Source organism: Pseudophryne corroboree, chromosome 10 (genome assembly GCF_028390025.1).
Source record: "Pseudophryne corroboree isolate aPseCor3 chromosome 10, aPseCor3.hap2, whole genome shotgun sequence".
Lineage (NCBI taxonomy): Eukaryota > Metazoa > Chordata > Amphibia > Anura > Myobatrachidae > Pseudophryne > Pseudophryne corroboree.
In genome coordinates, this window is record NC_086453.1 from 188,134,833 (window position 1) to 188,154,281 (window position 19,449).

The 19,449-nt window shown below is 45.8% G+C and overlaps 2 pseudogenes; one reads left to right on the forward strand and one right to left on the reverse strand.

Annotated features, from left to right (window-relative positions):
• Positions 1–13,540: 13,540 nt before the first annotated feature.
• Positions 13,541–13,658, reverse strand: LOC134968393 (5S ribosomal RNA; annotated as a pseudogene).
• A 1,130-nt stretch (positions 13,659–14,788) lies between these two features.
• On the forward strand, positions 14,789–14,906 carry LOC134968201 (5S ribosomal RNA; annotated as a pseudogene).
• The last annotated feature ends 4,543 nt before the right edge of the window (positions 14,907–19,449 follow it).

A 19,449-nucleotide genomic window follows, 5' to 3' on the forward strand; every position in this document is an offset into this window, starting at 1 on the left:
ACAGGCTTGGGCCACCAGACATCCTTCCTCCAAACGTGAGGCTAAACCCTCCGCATGACGGGGACCCCAGGGTGGGAGGCCGGTGTCTTCAGTATGGCCAGGCATGGAGTCGTATCAAAACCGACACCTGGGTCCAAGAAGTGGTCTCTCATGGGTACACTCGCTCCTCCCTGAGATGTCCCCCCAGACAGTACTTCCCAACCACTCCCTCACTGGATCCCGGCAAAGCACAAGCACTGCAGGGAGTCATTCACTCCTTACTGTGGTCTGGAGTGGTCATCCCTGTTCCACGCCTTCAACAGGGTCAGGGTTTCTATTGTACACTGTTTTTGGTTCAGAAACCAAATGGGTCATACCGCCCCATTCTGAACCTCAAACTGTTGAACAAGTATCTCAGAATACCCAAGTTCCATATGGAAACTCTCCACTCCATTGTCCTAGCAATATGACCTAGGGATAAGTCATGTCAAACAAACTTAATTAGCTTCTATGAGGAAGTGACTGTGAACTTAGGGCCTAATTCAGACCTGATCGCTGCTGCAAATTTGCTAGCAGTTGGGCAAAACCGTGTGCACTGCAGGGGAGACAGAAATAACATGTGCAGAGAGAGTTAGATTTGGGTGGGGTGTGTTCAATCTGCAATCTAAATTGCAGTTTAAAAATAAAGTAGCCAGTATTTACTCTGCACCGAAACAAAATAACCCACCCAAATCTAACTCTCTCTGCAAATGTTATATCTGCCACACCTGCAGTGCACATGGGGGGAAATTCTGAGTTGATCCCAGCAGAAACTTTGGCCCTCATTCCGAGTTGTTCGCTCGCTAGCTACTTTTAGCAGAAATGCAAACGCAAAGCCGCCACCCTCTGGGAGTGTATCTTAGCATAGCAGAATTGCTAACGAAAGATTAGCAATTCTGCTATTAAGTATTTCCTTGCAGTTTCTGAGTAGCTCCAGACCTACTCCTAGATTGCGATCACCTCAGTCCGTTTAGTTCCTGGTTTGACGTCACAAACACGCCCAGCCACTCCCCCGTTTCTCCAGCCACTCCTGCATTTTTAGCTGGCACGCTTGCGTTTTTTAGCACACTCCTGAAAACGGCCAGTTTCCGCCCAGAAACACCCACTTCCTGTCAATCACACTACGATCAGCAGAGCAATTGAAAAGCTTTGTTCGCCCGTGAGTAAAATAGCATAGTTTTGTGTAAAAATACTTAGCGCGTGCGCCCTGCTGTGCATACGCATGCGCAGAACTGCAAGAGTGTAGCCTATTAGCAATTCTGCTAAAAATAGCAGCGAGCAAACAACTCGAAATGAGGGCCTTTGTTAGCAGTTGGGCAAAACCATGTCCACTGCATGGGAGGCAGATATAACATGTGCAGAGAGAGTTAGATTTGGGTGTGGTGTGTTCAATCTGCAATCTAAATTGCAGTGTAAAAATAAAGCAGCCAATATTTACCCTGCACAGAAACAAAATAACCCACCCAAATCTAACTTTCTCTGCACATGTTATATCTGCCTCCCCTGCAGTGCACATGGGCCTTCATTCCGAGTTGTTCACTTGCTAGCTGCTTTTAGCAGCATTGCACACGCTAGGCCACCGCCCTCTGGGAGTGTATCTTAGCTTAGCAGAATAGCGAACGAAAGATTAGCAAAACTGCTACTAAATAATTCCTTGCAGTTTCTGAGTAGCTCCAGACCTACTCACAGATTGCAATCAGCTCGGTCCGTTTAGTTCCTGGTTTGACGTCACAAACACGCCCTGCGTTCGGCCAGCCACTCCCCCGGTTCTCCAGACACTCCCGCGTTTTTCCCTGACACGCCTGCATTTTTTAGCACACTCTCGGAAAACGCTCAGTTACCACCCAGAAACGCCCCTTTCCTGTCAATCACTCACCGATCAGCAGTGCGACTGAAAAGCACCGCAGGATGAAGTTTTTAGTAAAATAAGCGCATGCGCGCTGCGTACCAGGCGCATGCGCATTTAGCAACAAATCGCAGCATAGCGAAAATCGTCAACGAGCGAACAACTCGGAATGACCACCATGGATTTGCCCAACTGCTAACAAAGTTCCTGCTGCGATCAACTCGGAATTATTCCCCTGAGGCATAATTCAGACCGGATCCGGATTACTCGCTAGCTATTTTTTGCAGCGCTGCGATCAGATAGTCACCGCCTATAGGGGGATGTATTTTCATTTTGCAAGTGTGCGAACGCTTGTGCAGCCGTGCTGTACAAAAACGTTTTGTGCAGTTTCTGAGTTGCCCAGAACTTACTCAGCCGCTGCCATCACTTCAGCCTGTTCGTGCCCGGAATTGATGTCACACACCCGCCCTGCAAACGCTTGGACACGCCTGCGTTTTTCCAAACACTCCCAGAAAACGGTCAGTTGACACCCACAAACGCCTTCTTCCTGTCAATCTCCTTGCGATCAGCTGTGCGAATGGATTCTTCGTACAATCCATTGCACAGTAACGATCCGCTTTGTACCCATACGACACGCCTGCGCATTGCGGTGCATATGCATGTGCAGTTCTGACCTAATCACAGCACAGCAAAAAAAAACTACCGTGCGATCAGGTCTGAATGACCCCCCATGGTTTTGCCCAACTGTTAACAAATTTGCAGCAGCGATCAGGTCTGTATTAGGCTCTTAGACCAGGGAAATGCAGTGGATGTGGTATTTTTAGATTTTGCTAAAGCCTTTGATACTGTGCCGCACATGAGGTTGATTCAGAAACTAAGAGATCTTGGTCTAGGAAGCAAATTTGTGGTCAAAAATTGGTTGGAAAATAGGGAACAGAGAGTTGTGGTCAATGGTAAGTATTCAAACTGGGCTATAGCATTAAGTGGTGTACCTCAAGGGTCTGTACTAGGGCCACTTCTGTTTCACATATTTATAAAAGACCTTGGAGAAGGTCTTGAGAACAAAACATAAATTTTTGCAGATGACACTAAACTGTGTGAAATAATTAGTGATGAGCGGGTTCGGTTCCTCGAGATCCAAACCCCCCGAACTTCACCCATTTTACATGGTTCCGAGGCAGCCTCGGATCTTCCCGCCTTGCTTGGTTAACCCAAGCGTGCCCGAACGTCATCATCCCGCTGTCGGATTCTCGCAAGATTCGTATTCTATATAAGGAGCCGCATGTCGCCGCCATTTTCACTCGTGCTTTGGAGATGATAGCGAGAGGACGTGGCTGCGTTCTCTCAGTTTCTGTGTTCAGTGTGCTGCAAATATCTGTGCTCAGTGTGCTGAAAATATCTACGTTCTCTGCCTGAAAAAAGCTCCATATCTGTGCTGCATTGTAGTATATAGTAGGAGGACAGTGCAGAACATTGCTGTGACCACCAGTATATATAGCAGTACGGTACAGTAGTCCATTGCTCTACCTCTGTGTCGTCAAGTATACTATCCATCCATACCTGTGCTGCATTTTAGTTGTGCGCAGTATATAGTTGGAGGACAGTGCAGAATTTTGCTGACCACCAGTATATATATATATATATATATATATATATATATATATAGCAGTACGGTACAGTAGTCCATTGCTCTACCTCTGTGTCGTCAAGTATACTATCCATCCATACCTGTGCTGCATTTTAGTTGTGCGCAGTATATAGTTGGAGGACAGTGCAGAATTTTGCTGACCACCAGTATATATATATATATATATATATATATATATATATAGCAGTACGGTACAGTAGTCCACTGCTCTACCTCTGTGTCGTCAACTATACTATCCATCCATACCTGTGCTGCATTTTAGTTGTGCGCAGTATATAGTAGGACAGTGCAGAATTTTGCTGTGACCACCAGTATATTTATAGCAGTACGGTACAGTAGTCCACTGCTCTACCTCTGTGTCGTCAAGTATACTATCCATCCATACCTGTGCTGCATTTTAGTTGGGCGCAGTATATAGTAGGAGGACAGTGCAGAATTTTGCTGTGACCACCAGTATATATACACTGCTCAAAAAAATAAAGGGAACACTAAAATAACACATCCTAGATCTGAATGAATGAAATATTTTTATTAAATACTTTGTTCTTTACATAGTTGAATGTGCTGACAACAAAATCACACAAAAATTATCAATGGAAATCAAATTTATTAACCCATGGAGGTCTGTATTTGGAGTCACCCTCAAAATTAAAGTGGAAAAACACACTGCAGGCTGATCCAACTTTGATGTAATGTCCTTAAAACAAGTCAAAATGAGGTTCAGTAGTGTCTGTGGCCTCCACGTCCCTGTATGACCTCCCTACAACCCACACAAGTGGCTCAGGTAGTGCAGCTCATCCAGGATGGCACATCAATGCGAGCTGTGGCAAGAAGGTTTGCTGTGTCTGTCAGCGTAGTGTCCAGAGCACGGAGGCGCTACCAGGAGACAGGCCAGTACATCAGGAGACGTGGAGGAGGCCGTAGGAGGGCAACAACCCAGCAGCAGGACCGCTACCTCCGCCTTTGTGCAAGGAGGAGCACTGCCAGAGCCCTGCAAAATGACCTCCAGCAAGCCACAAATGTGCATGTGTCTACTCAAACGATCAGAAACAGACTCCATGAGAGTGGTATGAGGGCCCGACGTCCTCAGGTGGGGGTTGAGCTTACAGCCCAACACCGTGCAGGACGTTTGGCATTTGCCAGAGAACACCAAGATTGGCAAATTCGCCACTGGTGCCCTGTGCTCTTCACAGATGAAAGCAGGTTCTCACTGAGCACATGTGACAAACATGACAGAGTCTGGAGATGCCAAGGACAATGTTCTGCTGCCTGTAACATCCTCAAGCATGACCGGTTTGGCAGTGGGTCAGTAATGGTGTGGGGTGGCATTTCTTTGAGGGGCCGTACAGCCCTCCATGTGCTCGCCAGAGGTAGCCTGACTGCCATTAGGTACCGAGATGAGATCCTCAGACCCCTTGTGAGACCATAGGCTGGTGCGGTTGGCCCTGGGTTCCTCCTAATGCAAGACAATGCTAGACCTCATGTGGCTGGAGTGTGTCAGCAGTTCCTGCAAGACGAAGGCATTGATGCTATGGACTGGCCCGCCCGTTCCCCAGACTTGAATCCAATTGAGCACATCTGGGACATCATGTCTCACTCCATCCACCAATGCCACGTTGCACCACAGACTGTCCAGGAGTTGGCGGATGCTTTAGTCCAGGTCTGGTAGGAGATCCCTCAGGAGACCATCCGCCACCTCATCAGGAGCATGCCCAGGCGTTGTAGGGAGGTCATACAGGCACGAGGAGGCCACAGACACTACTGAGCCTCATTTTGACTTGTTTTAAGGACATTACATCAAAGTTGGATCAGCCTGTAGTGTGTTTTTCTACTTTAATTTTGAGGGTGACCCCAAATCCAGACCTCCATGGGTTAATAAATTTGATTTCCATTGATAATTTTTGTGTGATTTTGTTGTCAGCACATTCAACTATGTAAAGAACAAAGTATTTAATAAGAATATTTAATTCATTCAGATCTAGGATGTGTTATTTTAGTGTTCCCTTTATTTTTTTGAGCAGTGTATATAGCAGTACGGTACAGTAGTTCACTGCTCTACCTCTGTGTCGTCAAGTATACTATCCATCCATACTGTTATGAGCCATCGCTGTGGCTCATTTCCATTTTGCATTTTGATTATGTATTTTATGTTTATAAGTTGTCTTGCAGGCCAGGATTTCCCGTTGCTCTGTTTAAGAATACTCTTGTTTGCTGCCGGTGGTGAGTCTGTGTAATTGCAGCTTGTTCCCATGTGTTCAGCCTCACCTGGCTGCTAATTGCATCTTGTCAGTTTGGAGTCATGCAACAGGGCAGCTGCATGACATAATTAATTAGGCCTCTCTGTTATATGCTGGCTGAGTGCAATTCACAGACGCTGGTGATATTTCTAGGTTTCCAGTCTTCCAGAGTGCTTGAGTTCTGAGCTTGTTCCTGCCAGTTCCTGAGCTCCTGTCTAGCAGTGTCTGTCTAGCTGCTTCCTGTGACGATTTCTGTGTCAGTCCCTGTGTCGATTCCTGTGTCTGATCTCGTGTCCTGCCGTGAAGCATTCCTGTCCAGAAGTCCTGTGGCTTTTCCTATGCCTGGTCGAGTTTCTGGCTTCTTGGTGTCCACCGGTCTGTCGTTTGGGATTCTGCCTGTCCTCCAGTTCTGAGAGTCTGTGTCGGCAGCATTGGGGGTTCCTGTCCGTTTGCCAGTATTTGTACCGGTTCCGTGAGTAGCGGCTCTGCCGCGTCCGTCAGCCTAGGCCGCTATATTCCTTGGTTATATCTGTCACTGGCGTTTTGCAGAGGGTTCTGCTTATGCTGTCTCCGCCGATACACAAAAGTATTGTGTCGGCGTGTGGACAGCATTTCCTTTGTTGTTCTTTTCCTTTGGCGGCAAGCCGCACATACATTTAGTTTTAGGCTAGTCAGTAGCCCCTGGCTTTGGTTGTTTCAGTTAGAGGGCCCCTTGTTATTACACTGTCTCAGTTCACTCTTTGTCTCTCCTTACGACCTGAGGGGGCATCGGAGTTGGGCAGACTTAATCCGCCCTTCAAATGCGGCTGCCATGGGCCCAAGAAACCATAGTCTCGCAAGAGTGAATTGACAGCACGGGTAAAACAACGGAGGTAGGGTGCCAGGGGCTATTCCCATTCCGTTTCCCTTTCCCAGCATTCTGTCCTGGTGCTCTGGACTCTCTTTATAACATCTCCCTTGTTCTGAGCACCAGGAACCTAACATTAACATTATCACCAGCCATACCACAAAAAAGAAATAAAACTTTTTTCTTTTTTGGCCCAGTCCAGTGTCTAGTCTAGAATCCTGTCCGGTGTTTAGAATCCAGTCCTGTCTAGAATTCTGTGTACAGAATCCAGTCCGGTGTTTAGAGTCCAGTCCGGTGTTTAGAGTCCAGTCCGGTGTTTAGAGTCCAGTCCGGTGTTTAGAATCCAGTCCGGTGTTTAAAAATCCAGTCCGGTATTTAAAAATAAAATAAAATAAAATCCAGTCTTGTTTTGTCTAGTTTAAAAATTCAGTCTTGCCTTGTCTAGTTTTCAATCCTCCTATGTCTACTATGCAAGCCCTGCAGGCATCTCTCTCATCCCTGAACTCTGCTTTCGGTGCTTTGAAACCTGAGCGACTAAAAGTTTTGCAGCAATCCTTAAAGCAACTGCAAAACCTTCTGACTAAAATCTTGCTCATCTTGCCAGAAGTCGTTGAGAGTACATCTATCTCTAAAGAGACTCTTGTTCACAGTATGGTGACAAGAGAATCCTCTGGTTTAATTGAAGAGAAAAGGTTTAAAAGTTTTCTGCGGCCCAGGCTCTCAGAAGAGGAGCGTCTGCGTCGCAGAAACTTAAACTTATGCCTATATTGTGGGGGTTTAGGCCACTATCTGCAGACCTGTGAGTTGCGCAAGCCAAAGTGTGGTGACAAGTCTTGCCCTCTGGCCAAGTTGAGTCAGGATACACGACCTACTCCTGTCTCTACTGTGGCAGAGGTACTTGTCACACAACCCACACTATAAAGCTCTCTGTCCTATAATTGGGGTCCTTGGGCAAGGGAGCCCCATTATAGATTCAGGAATCAAAAGAGAATGTTTCTCTCCTCTCTTGATTTTCCTGTTCAAGCAGAGTTGCACACCCCTTGAGTGGTGCCCGTTGCCCAGGGTCCTGGAGTGGTGCCCGTTGCCCAGGGTCCTGAAGCGGTGCCCGTTGCCCAGGGTCCTGGAGCGGTGCCCGTTGCCCAGGGCCTTGGAGCGGTACCCGATGCCCAGAGTGCTGGAGCGGTACCCGATGCCCAGAGTACTGGATCGGTACCCGATGCCCAGAGTGCTGGATCGGTACCCGATGCCCAGAGTGCTGGATCGGTACCCGATGCCCAGAGTGCTGGATCGGTACCCGATGCCCAGAGTGCTGGAGCGGTACCCGATGCCCAGAGTGCTGGAGCGGTACCCGATGCTCTAGCTTATAGAGGGACATCAAATATTATAGCTCAGGTTTCCATACCAGAAGGGGTCTCAGAAGCTGTTACCCCAGGTAGGGACTTGAAAAGCGCAACCCCAGAAAGGGTATCTAAAACCATAGTTCTAGAAGGGAACTCGAGAAGCAAAACCCCAGAAGGGATCTTTGAAGTAATATCCCCAAGTGGGGTCTCGAGAGACGCAGCCTCAAAGAAGGGTCTAGAGGTCGCTTCCCCAGGAAAGAACTTAAGAGGCATAGCATTTGTGGAGGTTCTGAAGGTCTATAGCTTCAGCAAAAGTCCCGGAAGTCATAGTCCCGGGAGAAGTTTCGATAATTATCAACTCAGAGAGGGAGGCCAATGGCTCAGTCCCAGTGAGGGAAGCCGATGGCTCGGTCCCAGTGGGGGAGGCCGACGGCTCGTCCCAGTAAAAGAATCCGAGGTGCTGACCCCAGCGGGGTTCCCGGAGGCCACTGCCCCAGCGGGGTTCCCGGAGGCCACTGCCCCAGCGGGGTTCCCGGAGGCCACTGCCCCAGCGGAGTTCCTGGAGGCCACTGCCCCAGCAGGGTTCCCGGAGGCCACTGCCCCGGGTGGGGTTCAGAAAGTCACTGCCCCGGGTGGGGTTCAGAAAGTCACTGCCCCGGGTGGGGTTCAGAAAGTCACTGCCCCAGGTGGGGTTCAGAAAGTCTCAGCCTCGAGTAAGGTCAATAGTGACCAGGTCCTAGCAAAGCACTCTAGTCAGTCAGATGGGAATGAAGCAGATCCTGACACTGTTGATATCTCAACATCTATAATCTTTGATGGGGACTTAGTCCAATTTCTGGCGCTTTACAAACACTATTACATCATTATGTTGTCTAGAGCATTTCTGGGCATCACTTCAGAGAACCTTGTGCTCTATCTGATTTATTCTTTTAGAGGAGAGCCTTTTGAGTGGGCGACCAGCCTAATGAAAGCTGAAGATCCCATTCTTCAGGATCCCCCAGCATTCAGTGATGCAGTTATTAAAAGATATGGTTCCAAAGAAATTGGTTCAGTTTCCTCTAGGTCACTCATCTTATCTGCTGAGAGTTCACCGTATACTGTAGACTCGGTACAAGAGTCTCAGCCTGTTGTTTTGACTGCAGGATGTGCTTTTCTGTCTTCTTCTAATAGTAGTACTTTGCCTGAAAGTTCAGCTCCCAAGGGTAAGAGACCTATCTCTGATTTGAACGCAGCCTTGCTGGGTGGTACCATCAGTTCAGACAATGTTTGGGGAATTACCTTGGTCAGACCTAAAGAGCTTTGTAAAAAGAAGAAGAAGAAGAAGAAGAAAAATAAATATTTTTTGACTCTTGCCTTGATATAAAAAAAAAAAAAAAGTGTTTTTTCCCCTTGTCGTGTGTCCAGTGGCCACCGTCAAGGGGAGGGCACTGTTACAAGCTGTTGTTACAGCTTGTTTCTGTTTTCTTGTCTGTTAGACCAGTGTGTCAGGTTTTTTTTTGTATCCCTTGTGTTGGATAGTTTGAATTTTGGGGTCCTTTGACCCCTCCTCAAGGGGGGGGGGTAATGTTATGAGCCACGGCTGTGGCTCATTTCCATTTTGCATTTTGGTTATGTATTTTATGTTTATAAGTTGTCTTGCAGGCCAGGATTTCCCGTTGCTCTGTTTAAGAATACTCTTGTTTGCTGCCGGTGGTGAGTCTGTGTAATTGCAGCTTGTTCCCATGTGTTCAGCCTCACCTGGCTGCTAATTGCATCTTGTCAGTTTGGAGTCATGCAACAGGGCAGCTGCATGACATAATTAATTAGGCCTCTCTGTTATATGCTGGCTGAGTGCAATTCACAGACGCTGGTGATATTTCTAGGTTTCCAGTCTTCCAGAGTGCTTGAGTTCTGAGCTTGTTCCTGCCAGTTCCTGAGCTCCTGTCTAGCAGTGTCTGTCTAGCTGCTTCCTGTGTCGATTTCTGTGTCAGTCCCTGTGTCGATTCCTGTGTCTGATCTCGTGTCCTGCCATGAAGCATTCCTGTCCAGAAGTCCTGTGGCTTTTCCTATGCCTGGTCGAGTTTCTGGCTTCTTGGTGTCCACCGGTCTGTCGTTTGGGATTCTGCCTGTCGTCCAGTTCTGAGAGTCTGTGTCGGCAGCATTGGGGGTTCCTGTCCGTTTGCCAGTATTTGTACCGGTTCCGTGAGTAGCGGCTCTGCCGCGTCCGTCGGCCTAGGCCGCTGTATTCCTTGGTTATATCTGTCACTGGTGTTTTGCAGAGGGTTCTGCTTATGATGTCTCCGCCGATACACAAAAGTATTGTGTCGGCGTGTGGACAGCATTTCCTTTGTTGTTCTTTTCCTTTGGCGGCAAGCCGCACATACATTTAGTTTTAGGCTAGTCAGTAGCCCCTGGCTTTGGTTGTTTCAGTTAGAGGGCCCCTTGTTATTACCCTGTCTCAGTTCACTCTTTGTCTCTCCTTAAGACCTGAGGGGGCATCGGAGTTGGGCAGACTTAATCCGCCCTTCAAACGCGGCTGCCATGGGCCCAAGAAACCATAGTCTCGCAAGAGTGAATTGACAGCACGGGTAAAACAACGGAGGTAGGGTGCCAGGGGCTATTCCAATTCCGTTTCCCTTTCCCAGCATTACATCCTGGTGCTCTGGACTCTCTTTATAACATCTCCCTTGTTCTGAGCACCAGGAACCTAACACATACCTGTGCTGCATTTTAGTTGTGCGCAGTATATAGTAGGAGGACAGTGCAGAATTTTGCTGTGACCACCAGTATATATATAGCAGTACGGTACAGTAGTCCACTGCTCTACCTCTGTGTCGTCAAGTATACTATCCATCCATACCTGTGCTGCATTTTAGTTGTGCGCAGTATATAGTACGAGGACAGTGCAGAATATTGCTGTGACCACCAGTATACATATAGCAGTACGGTACAGTAGTCCACTGCTCTACCTCTGTGTTGTCAAGTATACTATCCATCCATACCTGTGCTGCATTTTAGTTGTGCGCAGTATATAGTAGGAGGACAGTGCAGAATTTTGCTGTGACCACCAGTATATATATAGCAGTATGGTACAGTAGTCCACTGCTCTATCTCTGTGTCGTCAAGTATACTATCCATCCATACCTGTGCTGCATTTTAGTGTGCGCAGTATGTAGTAGGAGGACAGTGCAGAATTTTGCTGTGACCACCAGTATATATATATATATATATATATATATATATATATATATATATATATATAGCAGTACGGTACAGTAGTCCACTGCTCTACCTCTGTGTCGTCAAGTATACTATCCATCCATACCTGTGTTGCATTTTAGTTGTGCGCAGTATATAGTAGGAGGACAGTGCAGAATTTTGCTGTGACCACCAGTATATATATATATATAGCAGTACGGTACAGTAGTCCACTGCTCTACCTCTGTTTCGTCAAGTATACTATCCATCCATACCTGTGCTGCATTTTAGTTGTGCGCAGTATATAGTAGGAGGACAGTGCAGAATTTTGCTGACCACCAGTATATATATAAAGCAGTACGGTACAGTAGGCCATTGCTATTGATATATATTACTGGCATATAATTCCACACATTAAAAATGGAGAACAAAAATATGGAGGGTAAAATAGGGAAAGATCAAGATCCACTTCCACCTCGTGCTAAAGCTGCTGCCACTAGTCATGGCCGAGACGATGAAATGCCATCAACGTCGTCTGCAAAGGCCGATTCCCAATGTCATAGTAGAGAGCATGTACAATTCAAAAAACAAAAGTTCAGTAAAATGACCCAAAAATCAAAATTAAAAGCGTCTGATGAGAAGCTTAAACTTGCCAATATGCCATTTACGACACAGAGTGGCAAGGAACGGCTGAGGCCCTGTCCTATGTTCATGGCTAGTGGTACAGCTTTACATGAGGATGGAAGCACTCATCCTCCCGCTAGAAAAATGAAAAGACTTAAGCTGGCAAAGGCACAGCAAAGGACTGTACATTCTTCTAAATCACAAATCCCCAAGGAGAGTCCAATTGTGTCGGTTGCGATGCCTGACCTTCCCAACACTGGACGGGTAGAGGTGGCGCCTTCCACCATTTGCACGCCCCCTGCAAGTGCTGGAAGGAGCACCCACAGTCCAGTTCCTGATAGTCAAATTGAAGATGTCACTGTTGAAGTACACCAGGATGAGGATATGGGTGTTGCTGGCGCTGAGGAGGAAACTGACAAGGAGGATTCTGATGGTGAGGTGGTTTGTTTAAGTCAGGCACCCGGGTAAACTTTGGGTGGCAGCGGAAGCAGTCCACTGACAACTAAATCCCTTCCTCTTGTACCCAAGCTCCTGCAAACCACACCACCAACTCCCTCAGTGTCAATTTCCTCCTTAGACAGGAACGCCAATAGTCCTGCAGGCCATGTCACTGGCAAGTCTGATGAGTCCTCTCCTAACTGGGATTCCTCCGATGGATCCTTGAGTGTAACGCCTACTGCTGCTGGCGCTGCTGTTGTTGCTGCTGGGAGTCGATTGTCATGTCAGAGGGAAAGTCGGAAGACCACTTGTACTACTTCCAGTAAGCAATTGACTGTCCAACAGTCCTTTGCAAGGAAGATGATCTAGCACAGCAGTCATACTGCTGCAAAGCAGATAACTCATGCCTTGGCAGCTGTGGTGGTGTTAAACGTGTGTCCGGTATCCACCGTTAATTCACAGGGAATTAGACAATTTTTTGAGTTAGTGTGTTATCGGTACCCAAGACCATCTAGGCTCCACTTCTCTAGGCAGGCGATACCGAGAATGTACACAGACGTCAGAAAAAGAGTCACCAGTATCCTAAAAAATGCAGTTGTACCCTATGTCCACTTAACCACGGACATGTGGACAAGTGGAGTAGGGCAGACTCAGGAATATATGACTGTGACAGCCCACTGGGTAGATGTATTGCCTCCCGCAGCAAGAACAGCAGCGGCGGCACCAGTAGCAGCATCTCGCAAACGCCAACTCGTTCCTAGGCAGGCTATGCTTTGTATCACCGCTTTCCATAAGAGGTACACAGCTGACAACCTCTTACAGAAACTGAGGAACTGACAACTGGAGAGAGAGAAAGCTCTTGTGTGGGCGCACTCTTATGAAAAGAAGAAGAATTCTTCAAATATGAATCAAAGGATAGTTAAAACATATGTTTATTAATCAAAAAATTAAAAAGTTACCCCTCTGAGATCCGAAGAAAAATGTAACAAGTAAAGTGTGAGAAAATGTTTAAGATGTTCTGGTCTGTTAATCACACGAGAAGGATTAGAAAGGCTGCAGACACCTGATAGTCTGACACCCATTACTCCTGACCAGTACAGATGTTCTGTATTGATGAGACCAACCAGGGAGGTCAGTTATTGTGTCTTTGAAGGACCACTTAAATGGGGTCAATACTGGACAAATTGCTAATCACCCGTTACTCATATGGCACAAATTAGAAATGTATATTGGCATACCTGAGCGCTAATGAGGATACAGAAAAGATTAGAGAAAAAGAAAAAGAAAGAGAAAAAAGGGGGGGGGGGAAATAGTGGTGATACTGCTGTTGGTGTCCACCCTTCAAAAGAAGGGGAATAGTACCCTACTCTACAACACCGGGTATTCCCAGGGAGTCTTCTCTCAGGTACTGAACCGGCCCGACGCTGTTTGGCTTCCAAGATCGGACGAGATCGGGCATTAGCAGCGTGGTATGATAGTCGAGAGGCTATCTACCAATGAGAGTGCACCTATGTAGGAATAGTAGAATAGGGAGATTTGTCAAGATAAAGTCTTTTAGTATGTGGATCTGCTTTCCACGTTAGGCAGGGTGAAACAATTGCCACTCAGTGACGTAGTGCACCCTGGATCGTGGATGAGAGTCCACTGAAAATAAGTGAGCAATGAAAAGGAGAGAAAAGGAGTATTCCAGACTGATTACATTAATTAGGATTAATTAATTATCTCAAGGAGAAATAACGAAATTAGATAACACATGTGAAGCGTCAGGTAACTTTGTGAGTCCAAATACAAATCACAAATACATTCTTTTTGTGCATAGGCACCTATGAGTACAATAGCAGAGAATCACTATTTTAGAAAAAAGATGAACCAAACCCATGTCTAATCAGATACAACCCATATTAACAGGGTTTTTAAACCCCACACATAGTTGTAGTTGTGAGATCCCGGAAGTGAACAATCCCAACGGGCGCCACGCGTTTTCCACGGACCCCACCTTTCCATGGAGGACTGCTGGCTACCATCGGTTCCCTGATTTTGACACTTATTCAAGTTTTGAACCTTCACTGTGACATGTGCCTATTGCATTGGATACACCAGTGATCACTGCATTTGGGATTCCTTATGTATATTACAATTTATTAATCCTAATGATTGCAGGTCAACCTGCTCTTTGCACATTTTTCATTATAATTGCCTACGCAGTGTGTTACACTCCATAGGTTTGGTTCATCTTTTTTCTAAATAGTGATTCTCTGCTATTGTACTCATAGGTGCCTATGCACAAAAAGAATGTATTTGTGATTTGTATTTGGACTCACAAAGTTACCTGACGCTTCACATGTGTTATCTTAAGGAGAAATAACGAAATTAGATAATTCATTAATCCTAATTAGTGTAATCAGTCTGGATTACTCCTTTTCTCTCCTTTTCATTGCTTACTTATTTTCAGTGGACTCTCATCCACGATCCAGGGTGCACTACGTCACTGAGTGGCAATTGTTTCACCATGCCTAATGTGGAAAGCAGATCCACATGCTAAAAGACTTTATCTTGACAAATCTCCCTATTCTACTATTCCTACATAGGTGCACTCTCATTGGTAGATAGCCTCTCGACTATCATACCACGCTGCTAATGCCCGATCTCGTCCGATCTTGGAAGCCAAACAGCGTCGGGCCGGTTCAGTACCTGAGAGGAGACTCCCTGGGAATACCCGGTGTTGTAGAGTAGGATACTATTCCCCTTCTTTTGAAGGGTGGACACCAACAGCAGTACCACCACTATTTCCCCCCCCCCTTTTTTATCTTTCTTTTTCTTTTTCTCTAATCTTTTCTGTATCCTCATTAGCGCTCAGGTATGCCAATATACATTTCTAATTTGTGCCATATGAGTAACGGGTGATTAGCAATTTGTCCAGTATTGACCCCATGTAAGTGGTCCTTCAAAGACACAATAACTGACCTCCCTGGTTGGTCTCATCAATACAGAACATCTGTACTGGTCAGGAGAAACGGGTGTCAGACTATCAGGTGTCTGCAGCCTTTCTAATCCTTCTCGTGTGATTAACAGACCAGAACATCTTAAACATTTTCTCACACTTTACTTGTTACATTTTTCTTCGGATCTCAGAGGGGTAACTTTTTAATTTTTTGAATAATAAACATATGTTTTAACTATCCTTTGATTCATATTTGAAGAATTCTTCTTCTTTCATAAGAGTGCGCCCACACAAGAGCTTTCTCTCTCTCCAGTTGTCAGTACTTGTACTTGCTACCTCTGGGCGCACCACCAATAGGGACTTTAATTGAAAGGCTTCAATTTTCTTTCTAACAATTATAAATTGTCCGCATTTTGTCCTTTACAATTTGTCATAATTTAATACATACCGGTGCCCGGTCGCTCTTCCTTCTAATAGAAACTGAGGAACATCAGCAGAATGGCTTACCCCAATTGGACTCTCCTGGGGATTTGTGACATCGGACAACGCCACCAATATTGTGCGTGCATTACATGTGGGCAAATTCTAGCACGTCCCATGTTTTGCATATACATTGAATTTGGTGGTGCAGAATTTTTTTTAAAAACGACAGGGGCGTGCAAGAGATGCTGTCAGTAGCCCAAAGAATTGCGGGCCACTTTCGGCATTCAGCCACCGCGTGCCGAAGACTGGAGCACCAGCAAACACTCCTGAACCTGCCCCGCCATCATCTAAAGCAAGAGGTGGTAACGAGGTGGAATTCAACCCTCTATTTGCTTCAGAGGATGGAGGAGCAGCAAAAGGCCATTCAAGCCTATACATCTGCCTACGATATATGCAAAGGAGGGGGAATGCATCTGACTCAAGCGCAGTGGAGAATGATTTCAACGTTGTGCAAGGTTCTGCAACCCTTTGAACTTGCCACACGTGAAGTCAGTTCAGACATTGCCAGCCTGAGTCAGGTCATTCCCCTCATCAGGCTTTTGCAGAAGCAGCTGGAGAGATTGAAGGAGGAGCTAAAATGGAGCGATACCGCTAGGCATGTGGGACTTGTGGATGGAGCCCTTAATTCGCTTAACCAGGATTCACGGGTGGTCAATCTGTTGAAATCAGAGCACTACATTTTGGCCACCGTGCTCGATCCTAGTTTTAAAGCCTACATTGTATCTCTCTTTCCGGCAGACACAAGTGTGCAGAGGTGCAAAGATCTGCTGGTGAGACACTTGTCAAGTTAAGCGGAACGTGACCCGTCAACAGCTCCTCCTTCACATTCTCCCGCAACTGGGGGTGCGAGGAAAACGCTAATAATTTCGAGCCCACCCGCTGGCGGTGATGCAGGGCAGTCTGGAGCGAGTGCTGACATCTGGTCCGGACTGAAGGACCTGCCAACGATTACTGACATGGCGTCTACTGTCACAGCATATGATTCTGTCACCATTGAAAGAATGGTGGAGGATTATATGAGTGACCGCATCCAAGTAGGCACGTCAGACAGTCCGTACATATACTGGCAGGAAAAAGAGGCAATTTGGAGGCCCTTGCACAAACTGGCTTTATTTTACCTAAGTTGCCCCCCCTCCAGCGTGTACTCCGAAAGAGTGTTTAGTGCAGCCGGTCACCTTGTCAGCAATCGGCGTATGAGGTTACTTCCAGAAAATGTGGAGAAGATGATGTTCATCAAAATGAATTATAATCAATTCCTCCGTGGAGACATTCACCAGCAATTGCCTCCAGAAAGTACACAGGGACCTGAGATGATGGATTCCAGTGGGGACAAATTATTAATCTGTGAGGAGGATGTACACAGTGAAAGGGGTGAGGAATCGAACGATGAGGAGGAGGTGGACATCTTGCCTCTGTAGAGCCAGTTTGTGCAAGGAGAGATTGATTGCTTCTTTTTTGGTGGGGGCCCAAACCAACCAGTCATTCCAGCCACAGTCATGTGGCAGACCCTGTGGCTGAAATGATGGGTTTGTTAAAGTGTGCATGTCCTGTTTATACAACATAAGGGTGGGTGGGAAGGCAGGTGGGTGGGAGGGCCCAAGGACAATTCCATCTTGCACCTCTTTTTTTTTATTTATCTCTGCATCATGTGATGTTTGGGGCTAATTTTTTAAGTGCCATCCTGTCTGACACTGCAGTGCCACTCCTAGATGGGCAAGGTGTTTGTGTCGGCCACTTGGGTCGCTTAGCTTAGTCATCCAGCGACCTCAGTGCAAATTTTAGGACTAAAAATAATATTGTGAGGTGTTCAGAATACATTGGAAATGAGTGGAAATTATGGTTATTGAGGTTAATAATACTATGGGATCAAAATGACCCCCAAATTCTATGATTTAAGCTGTTTTTGAAAAAAACAAACACCCAAATCCAAAACATACCCGAATCCGCCAAAAAAATTTCATGGAGGTTTTGGCAAAACGCGTCCGAATCCAAAACACGGCCGCGGAACCGAATCCAAAACCAGAACACAAAACCCGAAAAATTTCCGGTGCACGTCTTTACAATATATGCATCGTTTTGTTGTTCCATCATACTATTAAGCTATGTATAGATTCCCTATCACTCTACAATCCTATCTAGTTATATTTTAAACATATGTGTGAGATTTTGTGACCATGCTAATTAGCAACAGGAAGTGATGCTAAACTAGCACTTCCTGTCAGATATAGGGATTAATATCAGTCCTGTGCCATTCATTCCCTACCCCTTGATAAAGTCTGATGGACGAAATGCATTGGAGACTCTGACCAGACCTCCCCCCTGAAAGGTAAGCACTTTATTATTGATCTTTTATGTCACTTTTTAATCATGGTATTTTTTAATTTTTAGAAATTTCGTTATCCCACTATCAATGATTTAACACAGCATCTTTGAAACTAACTAGATCAAGCAGAGGAGTTTTACTTACATTTTATACATTGTAGCGAGATCCATTCTGTGAGTTTTTTTTATACTGTCTATTTTTCTAACTTTTAGAATAAATATGTGTTTTATACTTTAGACATTCATTTGACTGTCTTGTTATAATATAAAGGACACCAATGGTCGCTTACTACACCCTATCTCTTTTTTATATATCTCTACACTAGGCGACTCACCACCACCTTTAATACTTATGTCCAGAGCAGACACCCTAATTTACTTTAGAACTGGGAGTGTCGTATCCAGACAGTGGTATATCCAAATCGTGACAGAGTACTACACCTTGGTGCTGAGAACCCCTCCCTCTTTCTTTATACACACACACACACACACACACACACACACACACACACGTATGTGTTTTTATATATGTATATACATTCAAATGTGCACACACATCCAGGAAAATATATATATATATATATATATATATATATATATATAAATATATTGTCATTTGCGGACTGGCACTCCCTCATGCAAGCTCAGGCGCCAAGAATTCTTCCAGCATAGTCAGGGAGATGCTCCATCCAATTCCAGCTTGGATATACAACATCAAGGCTTTCTAAACCACCGACTCAAATCGTCTTTTGATCCCTTTTCCACCAACGCGTCCATCAAGTCTTTCTCAAGATTAATGGAGGATTCCATCACGAAATACAATGCAGCTTCTGACATGTCACTTGTACATCGTAACATGTCTAGGACGGAGTGGGTAGCATTGAAACAGTTAGGAGATTATAGAGACATTGTCATCCGCCCGGCGGACAAAGTGGGTGGATGTGATACTGGACCTAGAGTACTATATTAATGAGATCTACAGCCAGCTGATGGATGCTGACACATATGAGGAATTGAAGTCTGATCTGACTAAAGAGTACCAGAAGGCTCTTAAAAGGACCCTGGACACAGCCAAAGTCAATGGCAAATTAACACAGAAGCTGCATAAAGCATTGATCCAGGAGCATCCTCTGGTGCCAATATTCTTCACGGCCCCTAAAATCCACAAGAACCCCCTGACTCCGCCGGGCAGGCCCATTATCTCCGCTAGAGAATCAATTTACCAACCTGTTTCAATCCTCTTGGACAGCATCCTGCAACCTTTGATCCTTAAGCACAAGCACTTTATTAAGGATACAACCAGTTTTCTAAATCGTCTCAAAAGGATAGAACGGATACCGGAGGACACATTGATATGTGTAGTGGACGTTGTCAGTCTATACACGAGTATCCCGCATGAGGCCGGTTTAGAGGCCATGAGAGTCTTTTTGGAAAAAGAGAATATGGATGCTTTGGACCACACACTGTTTCTGGAACTACTCCGGATGACTTTAGAGTACAATTTTTTCTTGTTCGACGGTAAATTCTT